The sequence below is a fragment of the Camelus bactrianus genome, chromosome 35, assembly GCF_048773025.1.
Source record: "Camelus bactrianus isolate YW-2024 breed Bactrian camel chromosome 35, ASM4877302v1, whole genome shotgun sequence".
NCBI classification, from domain to species: domain Eukaryota; kingdom Metazoa; phylum Chordata; class Mammalia; order Artiodactyla; family Camelidae; genus Camelus; species Camelus bactrianus.
Genome location: NC_133573.1, coordinates 8,762,620 through 8,779,329, shown reverse-complemented (window position 1 = coordinate 8,779,329; position 16,710 = coordinate 8,762,620). Strand labels below are relative to the sequence as shown.

The window sequence follows — 16,710 nt, the reverse complement described above, 5'->3', positions numbered from 1 at the left end:
AAGTTTCAAGAGACAGAGCCTGAGTTGAACCAAGGCAACCTGGCATCATCCCCTGTCATCCACTGTCTGGCTCTCCCCGCAATTCCCTTTTCCTGACATTGATGCAAAGTTTCAGGTGGAGCACAGATCTCTGGTTTTCACCCCAAATGTGCCAGCTTTTGGTGGCTCAACCTGGCCTTGTCTTACAGTCAGCTCAGCAAACCAGCCGCTCTCGTTGCATTGCCCCAACATTTACATCAGCTTCATGTCCACTCTCATTGTGAGTCACCTGAACTTATGATTTTAAAATCACTTAATACATGTGGTGAGAGAAGCATTTCATTGCCTATCACTTTTTTATTTGAAGTAGCATCCATGCTGGAGCTTCAGAGAGTTCATTAGAAACTTCAGCAGTAGTCAGGGCTTGACACACTCAGACACTTGGGAGAAATGCCTAGAAAAAATTCCCTGCTGCAAATATTTAAAAATCATTCTGTCATTATCTGCAAGGGTGGGCTGTGTTTGGGTGCTAGGAAAACTAGTGAGGGAGGTTTTGTGCAGAGCTGTTTCAAAAAGGCTATTCCACCGTATATTTCTTCTTCCTAAAAATCTGAATAAATGAAATAGCTCGATCTTTCTGTGCACAGTGATGATCTAGGCTCTGGGACGTTTGATTCTCTATCTTCACTGGATCTCAGGATCAACCACACATTTGAATCGCCATGAGAAAAGTCAAATCTAAGATTGTTGAAGTTAAGATTATATTGGAAATATAGCATATGCATTTTTTCTGATTGATGGGATTTTAGGTGGATTTCATTTTTTCCCCTTATACACCTTACATTTTCTAGGTTTTCAAATAATCAGACAAATTACATGTTGAAGGGAAAAATCAGTCACTTGTTCACTGCTGTGGGAAACCTCTGAACTAGAAGTTTAGAATGTTGGGTCTTGTTTAACTCTGCCCCTCCCAGCTGTGTAACTTTGGGCAAGTCTTTTAGCATCTCAGAATGCAAGCTTCTGGATCTTTGTGATGTGTGGGTTGGATGATGACATGGTGGGTAGATTCTAGGCTCCAAATCTCAGGGGTCCTGATGGAGCCTCTGGGATCCCCTCCCTGTCCCCAGATCTCCTTCCCCACTGATGCTCACCCAGGTTTATCAAAACAGCTCTGCTTTATCTGTTCCATGTTTTACATGTTAAGAATCCCCATACTGTTTCTACTTTAAAATATTTCACTTAAGACCAAAAATGTTTGAAAACCTCCGTGCTAGGTGATAACTAGGTGAAGTTAGACAGCTTATCACCTGGGATTTCATCATCCTTTTGTCAACTGTATATCTCACGAAGACTGTAGGATCGCCCAGAACGTCCTACCGTTATCCCGTACTCCACTGGAGGTAACGAGACTAGGGGAACTGACCTGCAATAGATAACTCTGCTAACACACTCCCCAGGCTTTTTCCTTAAAAAGAGCTCCTTGCCACACTGTTAGTCTTATGAGTAGGTAAAAAAGCTCTCTGTGATCTGCTGCTCAAAAGATCCTTTCTCAGATACCCGTCCCCGATGGAAATTCCAATGGATCATTTACACGTCACTATAATTTATGTGCAAGTTAATTTCAGCAGCCTTTGAGACAGGAGACCAGAGGAAAACAAAATGACACTGGGAGTCAAAGCGGAAAGGCCATCAGGTGAAGAAAGTGGTGACACAAGAAGATGAAGAGGAACCAGTGATCCGTTCTACCTACTTCACGTCCTGCTTGAGTCTGGACCTGGTCTGTGTGGTCACCATCTTCGTGCTTGAGAAAGCCTGCCTTCAAGTGGCGGGCGTGGCCTCTAGGCTAACCCAACCCAACACAACACAACCCAACACAACACAAATCTCTCCTTGTAAATAAGGCCCATAAACCACTTATGGAGCCAATCCCAAAAGTATACTCTCTTCCTCTTCCCTCCGCCTTCATTTTAGCATCTCTTATCAAAGTCATCTCATCTAGTTTTAAGCTTATCTCCCACCAGACATTCAATGCCCCTCATCTTGCAACCATTTCTAGAACTGAAATCGTAACATCAAGCTGCTTTCACTGGATTTAGGTCCAACCCATGGGCCACCATGCTTTTAGGGAGTAGAAGATGCAGATTGCCTCCCAGGTAAGCATATATATATATATATAAACCACCACAAGATGCAAAAGAGCTCAGAAAGTGCTACAGAAAAAAAGAACTGAAGTGGAGTCATCCAGGGATTGGAAGATTCTTTGATAAGTGACAGAACCTACGGCCCTGCCCTAGCAATAGGGCTTCAGCAAGATACATTCACAGATGTAGTATAACCTTTCTCAAGAGACAGCCTGAATAATGCCCTGCTCATTTCTTATTAACCAAGCTTTTGATTACACAGGTATGTCAGGGCGCCCTGACCACGGATGAGCAAGACCCAATTAAACCTCACTTAATGCATAAAACATCAGCCGGCTGTATAAAATCCACAATTTTAAAAGCTTTGGAACTTAAGGGACTTACTATGGGAAAAGATACTTCAGAGATGATTTCCCGTATCTATATGCCGTCTTCTGTAAGTTTTCTAAATTTTATACACAGCAAATATCTGAACTTCAAAAGCTTACTCAATTAGATGGATTTGGCTTCTAGTACAATGTTATTGCTAAGTCTTGGAGAGAGAGAAAAAAAGTCTTGCAGAAATGTATTCTTGAAAAGGGCAGGGCTTGGGTGTTCTCATTTGGCATGTAGCCCTTAAATAGATCTGACAGCTCAATTTTCCAATATGATATGCAGGAAATGTGAAATTAGCTCCCAATTATATCTGGTACAGTGATTATATGCACGGGAAGTTTCACGCAGGGCAACATGTCACAACTACTTCCTGAAGTTCTTTTTTTTCCTCTGAAATTCTAAACCCAGCCTCTAGAAAAATCAAGCGTCTTTTAAAAAAGATGGGGTGAGGAGCCTGATATGATTTACTTTTTGCTTTATTTGGGCATCTTTCCTATCTGGTTTCACGACATGAGCCTCTCCTTGACACAGGTGCCTTGGCCAACTGCAGGCTCCACTGCAGAGTGATGGAACCAGCAGTGTCAACCCCGACGTGCTTTTCTCTCCTCTGCTCCATGCAACAAAACACGTGTTTTAATCAGATCAGCAATGAGCCCATCTAAAATGGCATACAAGTATATTCTCATGCAGATATGTTCTGTGACTACGCTTTGCCTAGTGGGGTAATACAAGTCTCTTTAAGCAGGAGGGCAGAGCGTCTCCCTCTTCTTCCTTACTGCAGTCTGGAATACAGATGCGATGTTTGATGTCAAGCAGCTCCTTGGGGCCATGAGATGATATGTTGATGATGACAGAGCATTAAACACATAAAGCCTGGGTCCCTGCTGACCACAGAGCCTCCACCCCAATCCTGGCTTATCTACCTGCAGATGGTTTTTTTCACATGAGGGAAATAAATATCCATCCTGTTTGGGCCACTATCAGTAACCCTGGTAAGCCTTAGTTATTCTGTTATATGCAGATGAATGTAAACCTAATTAATATAATTAGCGTCTTTTCAAATATCAGGTTCCATTTAGTACAGAATTTCAAAATGAAGGCAGCACTGTGTGAGGGGAGCTCACCTTGTCTGCCCACTGCATGGGCCAGAGTTTTTACTGAGGTCGTTAGTTGGAAGGTTATCCAGGTCTTCCTCCCTCCTTCCCTGCCCCAATCCCTCTCTCCCTCCCTTCCTTCCTCCCTCTGTCCCCACTTCTCCCCTCCCCACCAACTCCAAATCTGGGCTCTAACAACAGTGTGGCCTGTGCAGAATGGGGAGGGGAGACATCTCCCTACCACTGCTGTCTCCATGGGCTAGTCCCAAGACTCAGAAGGATGAGGCTGGAGCATGTGAAATTGCCAACAGTCAACCACTGTTGACCTACGAAACTGGTGACTTCATGTGGTTCAGCTTAATTCAATGGCTCTTAGTGTCCACTCCTCTCATGTAAGGGAACACCAAAATCATCTCACACGATCCTATCCAAACAACAACCTTTAAAAGATGCCCAGTTACCCCAATGTTCATAGCAGCACTATTTATGATAGCCAAGATGTGGAAACAACTCAAATGTCCATCAACTGATGACTGGATAAAGAAAATGTGGTACATATATACAATGGAATACAACTCAGCCACAAAAAATAAAATAATGCCATTTGCAGTAACATGGATGGACCTGAAGATAGTTATTCTAAGTGAAGTGGGCTGGAAAGAGAAAGAAAAATGCCATATGACATCATTTATATGAGGAATCTAAAAAATAATAACAATGATAATAAGGACACAAATGAACTAATTATTATTTTGATTTCTTGAATATGTGTGAGCACATTTGACTGTCCTGTATGATTGGATTACCACATTCTGTTGATTCTTATTTTGTATTTGGCTTTATTCCTTTGATAACTATGTAAGTTTAAAAAGCTAAAGATCTAAGCTGTTCTTAGAAACAATAATTAGTACATATATGAAAACTAAAAAAAAGTGCAGTGTACCTCATATACATATTTACATGCAGTATAATGTGTATGCGCAGTTGAACTGTAATAGATCTACATAATAAAACTGAAATGGGGAAAAAAAGTTAAAAAGCTCAAAAAAAGAAAAAAAAAGAAAATCTCAAAAGTCCCCTGAATAAATATTGGTAAAAAGTGAAAAAAAAAAACCCCCAAAAAACAAAACCCAGTTTCATGTGCTGTGGGAGCGGGGAGAGAACTGTGTACTGGGAAGACATCTGAGGAGGGAAGGTCCAGGACTCTCAGTGTTTAATGGACCCAACCTCAGTTACACCAGACTCCTCCCCACCACCAGCAGGACTTTGGGGCATGGGGTGCCCTCTTCTCACCCAAGATCTTCAAGTGGCAGACTCCCTCCCACCCTGATAATCGCAGCTTGAATGTCCCACTTCCCCTCCACTGAGTCCCTGGCACTGAGCCTCATCCATAAGCAATGGGTTGTATTAAGAACTCAATGTGTATTCATGGTTGCCTCTTTTCTTTGGGCCTTAAATTTTTTTTTCAGATTTTATTGAGATGTAATTGATAAACAACACTGTGTAAGTTTAAGGTGTATGATGTGATGATTTGATATGCATATATATTGTGACATGTTTACCATTAGTTAACACATCTTTACCTTGCATAATTATCATTTTGTGGCTGTTACGGAGAGAACGTTGAAGTTCTATTCTCACAGCAACTTCCAAGTATATAACACAGCATTGTTAGCGGTAGTCACTGTGCTGTGCACTTGATCCCTAGAACTTACTCTTCTTATACCTGGAAGTTTGTGCCCTTTGTCTGACATCTCCCTACTCCTCCCGCCCCTCAGACCCTGGCCATGACCGATCCGATGTTTCTATGAGTTTGACTTTTTGAGATTCCAGATAGAAGTGAGATCATACAGTATTTGTCTTTCTCTGACTTACTTTACTTAAGATAATACCCTGGAGCTCCATTCATGTTGTTACAAGTGGCAGAATTTCCTTCCTTCTCAGGCCTGAATAATATTTCATTATATATATACACACATGCATATATGTGTGTGTGTGTATACATATATACACAGACATACACACACCACGTGTCCATGTCCATTCATCCAACCATCAGTGGCCCCTTAGGTTGTTTCATGTCTTGGCTGCTGTGCTCAACGCTGCAATGAATGTGGGAGTGCAGATTTCAATTCAAGACGGTGATTCCATCTACTTAGGATCTATACCCAGAAGTGAGATTGTTGGATCATACGGTTGCCCTATTTTTAACTTTTTGAGGAACCTCCATACTGTTATCTATAGTGGCTGTACCAATCTACATTCCTACCAAGTGCGAGATACTTCAAGTTTCACAGCCTCCAGAATAGCAAGCATTCATATACTTTGTGGAATGAACAAATACGGGCTGGGAAAATGCTGGTTCAGCAAAAGCATCTCAGAAAAAGCTGAGGAGGCTGACAGTGAGTGAGATATGACCGTCCTGCACAGGCAGAGAAAGACTCATTCACTCATCCTCTTCCGTGGTCAGCCCTCTGATAGAGCATAAGGTCCAGTCTGGTTCACTGTGTTATGGAAGTTACAGAGAAATTGAAAGAACTTAACCAAAATATGGAGAACTGATGTTATGGGGAAAATAAACAGAGTGATATTTGTTTCTTCTAAAGAAAGTAAAAGTAGAAGATGTCCCATTACTGTTTCCAAGTGCACTTAAATTTGAAAATATTCTACTGCTGGAAAACACAACACATAATCGAATGTGTTTCCCTTTGTGTGTAAGCTGCTGGAAAAATTTGTAGTAAAGTTAATCAACAGTGGACGTGAACTGCTCAATGTAAGTGCCTCAAAGTCTTCACGATTTCTTCTTACCAATGGTCTCTCCTCTATTCCTAAATGTTTCACCTCCCAGGCACCGAAAATCTTAGCAAAAGTAGATACGGTTAAAAAAGAAAATTAGGCATACACAAACACTGCTTTCAAATATGTTAGTATAAGAGAGATTTCATGAAAAGGCTGCTAAGATCTTTCAGTTTAATTTAGAAGACCAAATAAAAGGACATTGGTTTGTAGAAAGAATGGAAGGAATTCATTTGAAAGAAAGTAAACGAATACCCTCTTGCCCACTGACGAGGTCTGTGACATTCCTGTCTTTGAAAACACCAATGAGAGCGATTTTATAAATTGGAAAGTGGTAATTAAGGGTTTCTTTTTTATTATTCAAGAAGATGATGCAGAAATACACATTCTGGACAACTGAGATGTGTATTTCTTTTTTATTAAAAAAAGGCAAGATTGGAAACCTTCTAGGGAAAGGTCCACCCAGTCCCCTGAACTGCCTTCAATCAGATTTCTCCCTTATTTTGAGAAACAGCCATGAATCCCTTTGCTCTGCTTAAAATCAATACATGGGATTTTTTGTGGGGGGGGCATTGTTGAAATGATTTTAACCTGCCAAACACACTCTTAAGAATTTTCTCATAAACGGTTATCTTTTTTCTTTTTAATGGTCATTTAAATTTTAAAATTGTGATAAAGTCTCCATATAACATAAAATGCATCATCTTCACCATTTTAAAATGCACAGTTCAGTGGTGGGAAGTACCTCACAGTGTCACCCATCTCCTGTCTCCAGCACGCTTCATCTTGCAAAATGGAAGCTCTGTAGCCATTAAACAACTCCCCCTCCCCCTCCCCAGCCGCTGGCAACCCCTGCTCTGTGTGATTGTCTCTATACGACCTACTTGAGGTACCTCGTAGAGGTGGAATCACACAGTATTTGTCTGTCTGTGACTGGCTTATTGCACTGAATGTAGTGTCCTTCAGGTGCATTGGCAATGTTTTAACTCTTCTGTTTTGTAAAATCCCAGCTCTCTATGTTATGGGTTACCCTGAGGCATGGCTCCTCGAGATGATGAGTTACTATTCAAAGAGGCGATCTGGCTCACGGTTCAACGGTTGCCACTGGATGGTTACAAATCGTGCGGGTGTCTAGCTCCGGGATTGCTCTGCCCTCTGCAGCCCTTCCTTCAGGAAGGGGTTCTCGTGCAGCATCACTGCCTCTTCCCTGGAGGGATTTCTAAGCCTGAAACGCTACGGTTGGGAAAAGATCGCTAGTGGGGGAAAGATCAGAGTGTCACAATCATTAAGACTGAATTTTAATAAAATCAATCCATTTATTAATTAGTTCATCCATAGGAAAAATGTGTACTGGGCATACCTATCAAGGGAAAGCACTATGCCAGGCACCAAAAAGAAAAAGGCGTGATTCTAGTACTGAGAGACGAGGTGACCGCATTTAGAAAATGGACAAGATACGCTACAGCCTGAATGCTTGCTTCCACCCAATATCATACACTAAATCCTAGCCCCCAGGGAGATGGTGTTTAGGAGGTGGGGCCTCTGGGAGGTGATCAGGTCATCAAGGTGGAGCCTTCATGAGTGGGATCAGGTCCTTATAAGAGAGACTCCAGAGAGTTCTCCAGCCCTCCTTCCACCGTGTGACGTCCCGGTGAGAAGACGGCTGTCTATGAACCAGGAAGCGGATCCTCACCAGGCACCAAGTTTAGCAGTACCTTGATCTTGGACTTTCCAGCCTCCAGAACCATGAGAAATATGGTATTGTTACAGCAGCCAGAATGGACTGACACAGTATACTGTCACAGCATGACAGATTGTTACAGGATTCTCATACTGACACATGAATGGAAAAAAATTAAATGACATCACATGTCGTTCCCCATATCTTGTAGGTGCTCAGTGATTCCTGAAGAAAGAAGGTAGCCTTTTAAAAGGCAAAGAGGACAAGAGAGACTCCTGGCCTGTGGATTAGTGTGAACAAATGCCTCCTGCTGGGAAAGGTCATGAATGATTTGAGAAACACTCAGCAGACTGGTTTGTGAGAAGGAAGGGCAGAGGCCTGGGGTTACCTAGAGACAAAGGTCAGGTATGAGAATGAGCTCTGCTGGGGGTGGGGCGTGGTGGCCTGCGGCAGCGGGATGAGGTTTTTAACTTGATGCTTTAAGTAATTAGGAGCTTTGAAGACTGGGCGAGCAGGAATGACATGATTAATGTGGCATTTTAGGGGAATTAATCTGGCAGGTACCTGTGATGGATTAGTGCAGAGAAGAGAGAGGAAGACGGCCGCTAAGACTTTGCCATGATCTGGATGCGGCCCTGTCGGCATTTTCTCTCAGTGATTTCAAAAGAATGAGATGGTTTTGAGGAGATCACAGCAGCTCCAAGGGGACCCCACCATCAAACTTCATTTCTTCCAAATTCAAAAGGACATCCCAGTGTACGGTTCTATCTCTATCTTTACTCAGTGGTTATAATTATTATAATTAAGGAGACGTATAAGGGGGTTATCAAGTAGTGGCTCTGTTTAAGTGTGTGCCAATTATGAAATGCACACTGAGGCCCACCTGAGCGACTTGTTGAGGGTGGGGACAGGAGCCTGTGTCTCTAGTACAACTCCAGGCTTGAAATCCCTTTTAGTGATACTGCGTTCTGCGTTCGTTAAGGGAAAACCAACTCAAAGAAGGCTGCGAGGTGCATGGATTTTCATTTCATTTGTCATCACTGTTATTGGATTAAAATGTTCCTTTTTTTAAAAATAATGCAACTCTACATACTAAACCCATTTTCAGAAATCATTTGTTGTTTGTTTCTTTAATTATCCAAATCACAGACTAATTAGTAAAGCTTTCATTAGCAATGTGCATACATGTGTATACATGTGCGTATATGTGTGTTTTTCTTCCTCTTCTTCAGGATTTTAGGATTGAGCAGAACACCATGCTTGCTACCTCAATAGTCCGGAAGTCAGACCTCTTGACCTCCAGGACTGAGGGTCAAGAAGGTCTGTTCTTCTGCACCTCACACCAACTCCAACCTGTCCTATCTCCAAAGATGCTGAGAGCTGGTGTGAGTTGGCCAGATTCCAGTGCATGGAGTGGGCTCTGTTTCAATGGGTAGCTCTTTCAAAGGCTCAGAATGCTTGGGTATGGCTTCCTTCCGAATTGTAGTCTCCCCACCAAGGCTTCTCTGAAAGGTCAGCCCTGCCCATTGCCTGCTCTGCACTCCAACAAAGATTCAGGGAGGATGGCGAGGGCAAGCTCCCCCCACCCCGGCTTGGGAAGATCTGTTCCCCATTCTCTTTTGTCCTTTCCCTTGCACTCTCCTCTCTGTGGGTGAGCTCTGACCTGTCACTCGCTGGGTCCTGGCCTCTGAGATGCAGGTTGGGCTCTGAGAGCATCGTTCAAGACTGCTTTGGTCCTTCCCCACTCAGAGCAGCCTGGCTCGAGTAAGAGTCATCTGAGGGCATTTCATGCAGCTTATTGGAGTGGGAGGCCCCAGCCCAGCTAGCAGTGAGATATTCCTTCACTGTTCTTGGTTCTCTGTACATACGTTTTCTTAGAAACACTCATTTGGAAGTATGGTTGGGTAGATCCGAGTGCTCTGACCAAATGCTATCTTAACCTCACCCCAGTGGCTTCTAACTTTCCGAACACCACATTATCCTAGATAAAACCTAACTTCATTTTTCAGAGCTCACTTCCCTGGGAACACCCTGCACCTCAAATGCAGCCCAGGACCAGCCATAAGCAGAAGCCCCAGGAAGAACCAAGAGAAATAAAAGTCTGTGCTCCAAAGTCAATGCCTGTCATTTATAGGATGGCTCTCCAAACCCTCACTTGGAACAAATTTATTCTTATTTTTAGGCACAATTATAAAAAAGCCCATTTTTTGTTTCCTTAGTTCTCCTCCATTTATAGCCTGTAATTTAGGAGGGACAGACCCACAAAGAGCAGAAAGAAATGACCAATGAAACCCTGATGATGAGGGAGGAGTCAGAAGCATGATTCCAGACCATCAGATAACAGAAAGAATGGTTACACCCTTCTTCTGGGGCAACACATTTTTTGATAAATTTAAGAGGTAAGAAAGCAGGGAGGGAAATCTTAGTACACAGTTAAGCCCCCTTCAGAGAGCTTCTGAATCCCACAGATCCCCTGGTAGATCTCCGAGCTTGCAAACCCCCATCTAAGCCTCCAGGACTAGCACAAGCAGGTGTGCTTTTGGATCTGTGGCAGCCATCTGGATGCCTTGGAGCAAGTTCCAAATGGACTTATCAGAAGGTATGAAAAAATTGTGGAAGGAAAGTGAATGGAATACGAAGAGTGGGTGCAGCGTGAGATGATAAACGGTCACCTACCTACCACTGACAGTGTCGACAGGTGGAAATCCGGTGTGTCGTTTATCTACAGAGCATCTCAGTTCAGACCAGGCACGTTGCAGGTGTGCAGAGGCCACAGATGCGAGCAGTTACTGCATGGAAGTCCAGGCGTAACTGGCTATTCCTTGATCATTACATATGCAAAGGCCCCGAGCCCTAATGGGTTGTGTTATATGTAGCTTATTTCACAGTTCTTATGGAATCAGAGACTACATAAGAAGCGTAATAGATAATCACTCTTTTACATAGTTAGACAGATCATTCCTAGTCTGTCTTCCTGCCACAGGTAACGTACTGCATATACGATTCCACTCCCGTCTACTGCACGCATAGAGATCGATGGAAAGCCCCACTTAATTCCCCGAACCCACTCCTTGTCTATCAGCATCTCTGGCTGCAATGTATTCTCTAAAAACACCCTTGCCCATAATAGGCACTCAATAAACATTTTTGAGGGAAATACTGAGGAAATATTTTGTAACTGTCGTTCACACGCGTCAATTTCAAAGCACCAGACAAACAGCGCCGACATTCAGAAACACTTCAGGTGTTGGAGCATTGGTTGTTTCTCTCCCCAGGCTATCTCAGCTTTCATGCATGTAAATGGAGGGGTAGGTTATGAAAATTTCATGCCCTGCCTCACTGCTCTGTCCTAGTAGGACCCAGAGCTGACACAGGAAAACAGACACATGTTTTGCTCTGGAAACGTGTGCAGCATCTGTTAGGAAAACCCAAACGCTGCCACGACAGCTTGTTTTTCACCTCGGGTTCGGGTGAAGCATGCACACTGGTGGGTGGCTTTTGCATGTTTCTTCCTCTGTTATGATCAAATTGGACCCGTTGGAACCGGTGGGCTGAACAGACTTAAGTGTTATGCCTCCTGTGTTTTCTAGCTTGGCTGAAAGCGGATATCAAGAATTACTCCAATACTTACTTATCCTGGGGTTTACCAAGCCCTGACACTGCAAATTAAGAAGACCTAATGTACAAGGTGGCAGAAGAGGTAAAAAAGGGTTTCTGACTGTGGGATGCTGAGGCAGAAAGGAGCCCTACGGGGGACGTCTTTAAACTCAGCTCACTCACCATGCAAAAACAAGCAGTAAACAAAGAGTGTCTCATAACATTTGCCCAGTCTACCCTCCCCTCAAAATAAAAGAGTGAACTCAGATCAACACCTGGTACAATTTATAGTCACCTGCCCTAAATTACTCCTGGCCTTTAGAAGACAGGAAATGGTTATCAGCTAAGCAAGCCTAAATCATCTCAGGAAGATGGATGTTACTTCCTCTTACCTTTGCTCTGACTTTATGCCAAAATTCACCCACGCTCGCTTTCTTATTCTGGTTTTGGTGAAAACATGGCCCTGTGGCCACCAGGGGAATGCGCCTGGCAGACCTCCTAGAGCAGAGAGGACGACTGATCCAGGGCCCTCTGCTATGCATTGAAATCCATTGCTGTGCTGGCCCTGTGCCATTGCCACTGTAGGCAGCTCCCGACCTGTGACCAAGTGCAGCAGAGACGCTATGGTGGCCCATTCCTGGGAGACACTGGACTCATTTGTTGACCGGCTTAGGCTCAAGTCCTCCCCAGTGGCTCAAGCACTCCAACAGCTGCATGGTAGTTTAGGACGCTCCCACCCAAACTGCTCTACCTGTCTTAGTCTGTTCCGGCTGCCATAACAAAATACTGCTCACTGGTGGCTAATAAATAATGGGAATTTATGTCTCATGGTTTTGGAAGCTGAAAGTCTGAGACCAGGGTGCCAGCATGGTTGGCTGAAGGCCCTTTTCCGGGTCACAGATATTTTATTATGTCCTCATGTGGCAGAAGATGGCGAGGGGGTCTCTCTGGAGCCTCTCTTACAAGGGCACTAATCCCATTTGGGAGGGCCCCCACCCTCATGACTCGAGCACCTCCCAAGGTCCCCACCTCCTAACACCATCATCTTTGCAGGTGAGGATTTCAACATGTGAATTTGGAGGGTACACCACCATTCAGATCATAGCATCCCCCTCTCCTTCACTCCAGGTCGGACTTGCATTGCCTTCTGGGGGCTCTCCCAGCTTTCCCCAGCTCTTCTCTATTCCCTTTCATGTTGGCATTTCCCATAATAAAATCCTGGCAGGCGTAACCCTGACTTGGTGTCTGCTTCTTGCAAGGCCCAGACTCATACCAGCTCCTTTCCACCAACCCAAGAGAAGGCAAGAATCCATTACAAGGCAGGGCCTGAGCAGGGCCTCACATGCAGTGGGCACTCACATCATATTTGCAGAATGAATGAATGAATGGAATGATGGATGAATTAATGAGAGACCCTTATGCAGCTCAGGAGGCAACCAAGTTATGAAGGTGAATCTTCTTTCATTGCACAAGTGACAGTCTGCTGTCTCATCATTGGGGCCATGTCCCTCCAGTTCTAAGAAGCAGCAGTTCCATTTTTTAGAAGTTGACAGTTATTCTACTGCCATGTGTGTTGCAGTGACTTCGGGTCTCCAAAACTCCACAGCCTAATTTGACTGAGCTAAGCTCCATGTCCCATCATGGCATCAGGCAATGTGTACTTTTTAATTTTTTCACCCAGTGAAGCCAGAGAAAGGAGGTCCACCTAAGAGGCCAACCTCGGCAGGCTAAAGGCTGAAGTTGCCTCCAAGCCAAGACAGGCTGGTTACCCTGGGGAAGGGAGGACGGAAGGACCTGGCTCCTGTCTCAACACAAAGAGCATCGCAAGGGCATCCACAGATGGCGTGGAGGCCTTGGCTCGTTCCCATAAAGCATCCTCCTGACTCACGAGAGCACACAGCACAACCTGGAGTCTCGGACAGCTGTGGTGCAGCTCCTCGGCTGCACAGGTGTGAGCCTGTCTAGAGCCTCAGGTGCAGTCGGATGCCCTACATATTCAAGCACTTCGCAGTGAGTGCAGCGTCTGGGGAAGGAGGATGTTCAGGGATGCAGTGAAATTGCCAAAGAATTGAAGCCTTCATATTTCCAGGCCAGTTTTATCAAAGACCTGAGACACCATAGTCTCTGGAGTTAGGGCCAGGGAACTGGAATTTTAACAAGCATCCCTGCAATTCTGGCCAACATTAAAACACAACAGTTGAAGATCTTGAGAGAGATGGAGTCTATTTTTGGCAGCAAATGGGAGTGGTAGGGAGATTACAGACAGAAATTTAACTGAAAGCTTCTCCATCAACAGCCAAACAGAATCAGAACCCCTAGGGCCTTCTCCCCTGAAGACTCTGAGAGTCAGAGATGACCAGCCCCGATAGGTGGGGAGACTGACAGCAGATGTTTACAGGCGAAGACTTTGGGGAAGTGGCAGGAAGGATGGACAGTGACCCCACGGTCAGGGTCTGAAAGTATGAACTGCCTGTTATGAGTAATGTGACAGCCACCCAGTGGTGATGTGTTTAAACCTCACTTCATCCCACAGACGCCTGGTGTGGAAGCAGCCAACCACGAATCTCCTTCCTGTTTGGGGCACACCCACCAGATGAGACTTGGTGGGCCAGAGACAACTTCCTGCCAAGGAAGCTGAAAATACTCGCTCTTCCAGCCTCCCTGGAGGTAGGGTGTGGGCACTGGACCCAGGCACATGCATTGGTCTTAGACCTGGAGTCAGAGGCAGGTCTCAAGGAGTCATGGGCACCAGGAGGCATCTCCAATGGCAGCAGCAGTGGGGGAGGGTGGCCTCAGAACAGTGGTGGCAGTCGTCCTAGTGATGGTATGTGGTGTCCTGGGGTGGGAGCTGCAGCATCTGGGCTTGGTGTGGAGGTGATGGTGTCCTCAGGGGACCCACTGGGCAGTGGGATTTGGGGCCTTTTTCCTGGCCATATAACCCGAATCCCAGCATTTCTCTGGCTCTGGTAGAAATTCTGTAACCTCCTGAGTGACCTCCCTTGTAACACATTTCCTTCCTTTATGATCAGCCAGATGCGTTTCTGCAGTGAGGGACTAGGGGCCCCAGCTGACTGAGTGGTCTCTTGTTGGAGGAGGAATTGCTTTCCAGTGGAGCATGTGGCTCAGGAAGTTGGCCAGGAACGGTGCTGAGGAACGTAGGTAGGGGTCATCGCCCGGTGGGCGCCCGAGTTCAGAGGGGGTGACAGACAAGGGGGAGGATGGCTCGTTCTCACCCCTGCAGACACCAGGGCTGTAGGCGTCTGTGAACCAAGAGCTGCAAGAAAGGCATCTCCAGGAGCGTCCTTAGGGGAGGAAGGGAAGGTCAGGGAGGAGGAATAGTCCTTTCAAATAAAGCTCGAACCTGCATGAGCGCCTGCGGTCCGTGGGAGACAGCGTGAGGGCGCAGAGCTCGGGGTCCCTTGGGTAGGATCTAACTCAGTGAACTTCCTCACCTGAGCATTTGCTGTGTAACAGCTTTCAGGCCCCCTGGTGGGAGGAGTGGGGCGGAGCAAGTGTCAGAGGCCACGAGCGGGTATTACATTTCCCTGCCCAGGAAGTTCGTCAGGAGTAAAGGCTGGGAGGAGAGGACTGGAGGCTGACACTGATGTTCGCTGTGATACATTGGCAGCGTTTTCCAAGCAGATCAGGGGGCAGTGGCGAGGTTACCCCTACGCTAAGCTTCAAATCAACCTGTCTCTTTTGCATTTGGAACATCCTGTGATTTATGGGGACCCAGAGCCCAGCAAATGAGGGGGTAACAGCTTGTGGGCCGCTCTTTGTTCTGATTAAGTTATTAATCACTCCCTAATTACGACAGACACAACTTTGTATCCTGTCCCACAGACCTGCTAAAGGACATATTTGGGGCTGACAGTTTGGTGGTGAGAGGGTTTCTGGCTGCTCAGAAAGCCCAGCACCCCCCCGAAGACCGAGGGGATGGGTGAAATCTGCATATCCCTCTCTCAGTAACGAGTTCCCTGGGGCGAGGCAGGTGACAGCTGTTCCAGGACTGTAAAATGTGGGGTAATTTAAAGCAGCTTGCGTCTCCATTCTTGCAGAGTTATAAAGGGCATTCTAGGGAGGAAGTTCATTCTAGTGTGTGTGTGTGTCACTGTTTTCCAGCTGACTAGACACGAGTGTGACATGCAAGTGTGTGGTCAGAACTCTTTGCATCTTTTCTTGCCGGCCTGGGCCAGACCACAGGTCCACCTTCCCCAACTCAGCCATGGTGAATTGTCTTCCTTCATATCCCTCATCCTGCCCCGAAATCACCATTCTGCCAACCGGCATCTCAGTTTCCCAAACTCGAGTTCATCCACAACTTCACATCTGCTGCTTGCCCTGCAGTCTTTAGTCTTAAAACTTCACCCATAGCCTTGTTTATTCTTTCCATACATCTAAACACAGTTCAGTGTCACTTCCTCCAGGAAGCCTTCCCTGATATCCCTGACTGATGCCCACATTCTCTGTGTTCCCAGGGCGCTCCTATTTATTGATGTCCATGGTCTCCAGTCACTGAGCTGCTCATTTTCCCCTCTGAGCTCTTGGCAAAGAGGAAAGGTATTATTTATCTGTTATTCTAAGTCCTCCATATTCCAGGCATTAACAAATGTTTGTTGAGCTAATGAATGAACAGGTGAATACATCAATCTTATTCATTATTCAGTACTATTCATGCATTTATTCATTCAGTGAGAGCTAAACGTTTCCAGTGAACTGTGGTGGGGATGGGCAGCTGCTCACTAAAGCTTCCTCCTGAACACACAGCCAGACCAGTTTCCACCTTTCTTTGCAGTTAGAGGTAACCGTGGAAAGTGAGGGGAAGTAACAGGCATCACTTCCAGTTCCCTGAGAGCAGAGCCCTCCCCACTGGTTTGATTTTACAGAAGTGAGAAATACTTATTGTTAAATCACGGAGACTTTGTTTACCTGTTACAGCAGCTCCTGCCACCAAAGACTGAGTCTCCTGGCTGGAATTCCCCCAGCTTTCCTCTTTCTTGTCTCTGAAGTAGCAAGATCGGAGGGCGATTATATTGAGTGAGCTCAT

At 45.4% G+C, this 16,710-nt stretch overlaps 1 protein-coding gene across 3 annotated transcripts in view; it reads right to left on the bottom strand.

Moving 5' to 3' along the window:
* FRMD4A (FERM domain containing 4A) overlaps positions 1-16,710 on the bottom strand; it is a 576,901-nt gene that overhangs the window by 382,671 nt on the left and 177,520 nt on the right. The gene's annotated exons all lie outside the window — the stretch shown is intronic.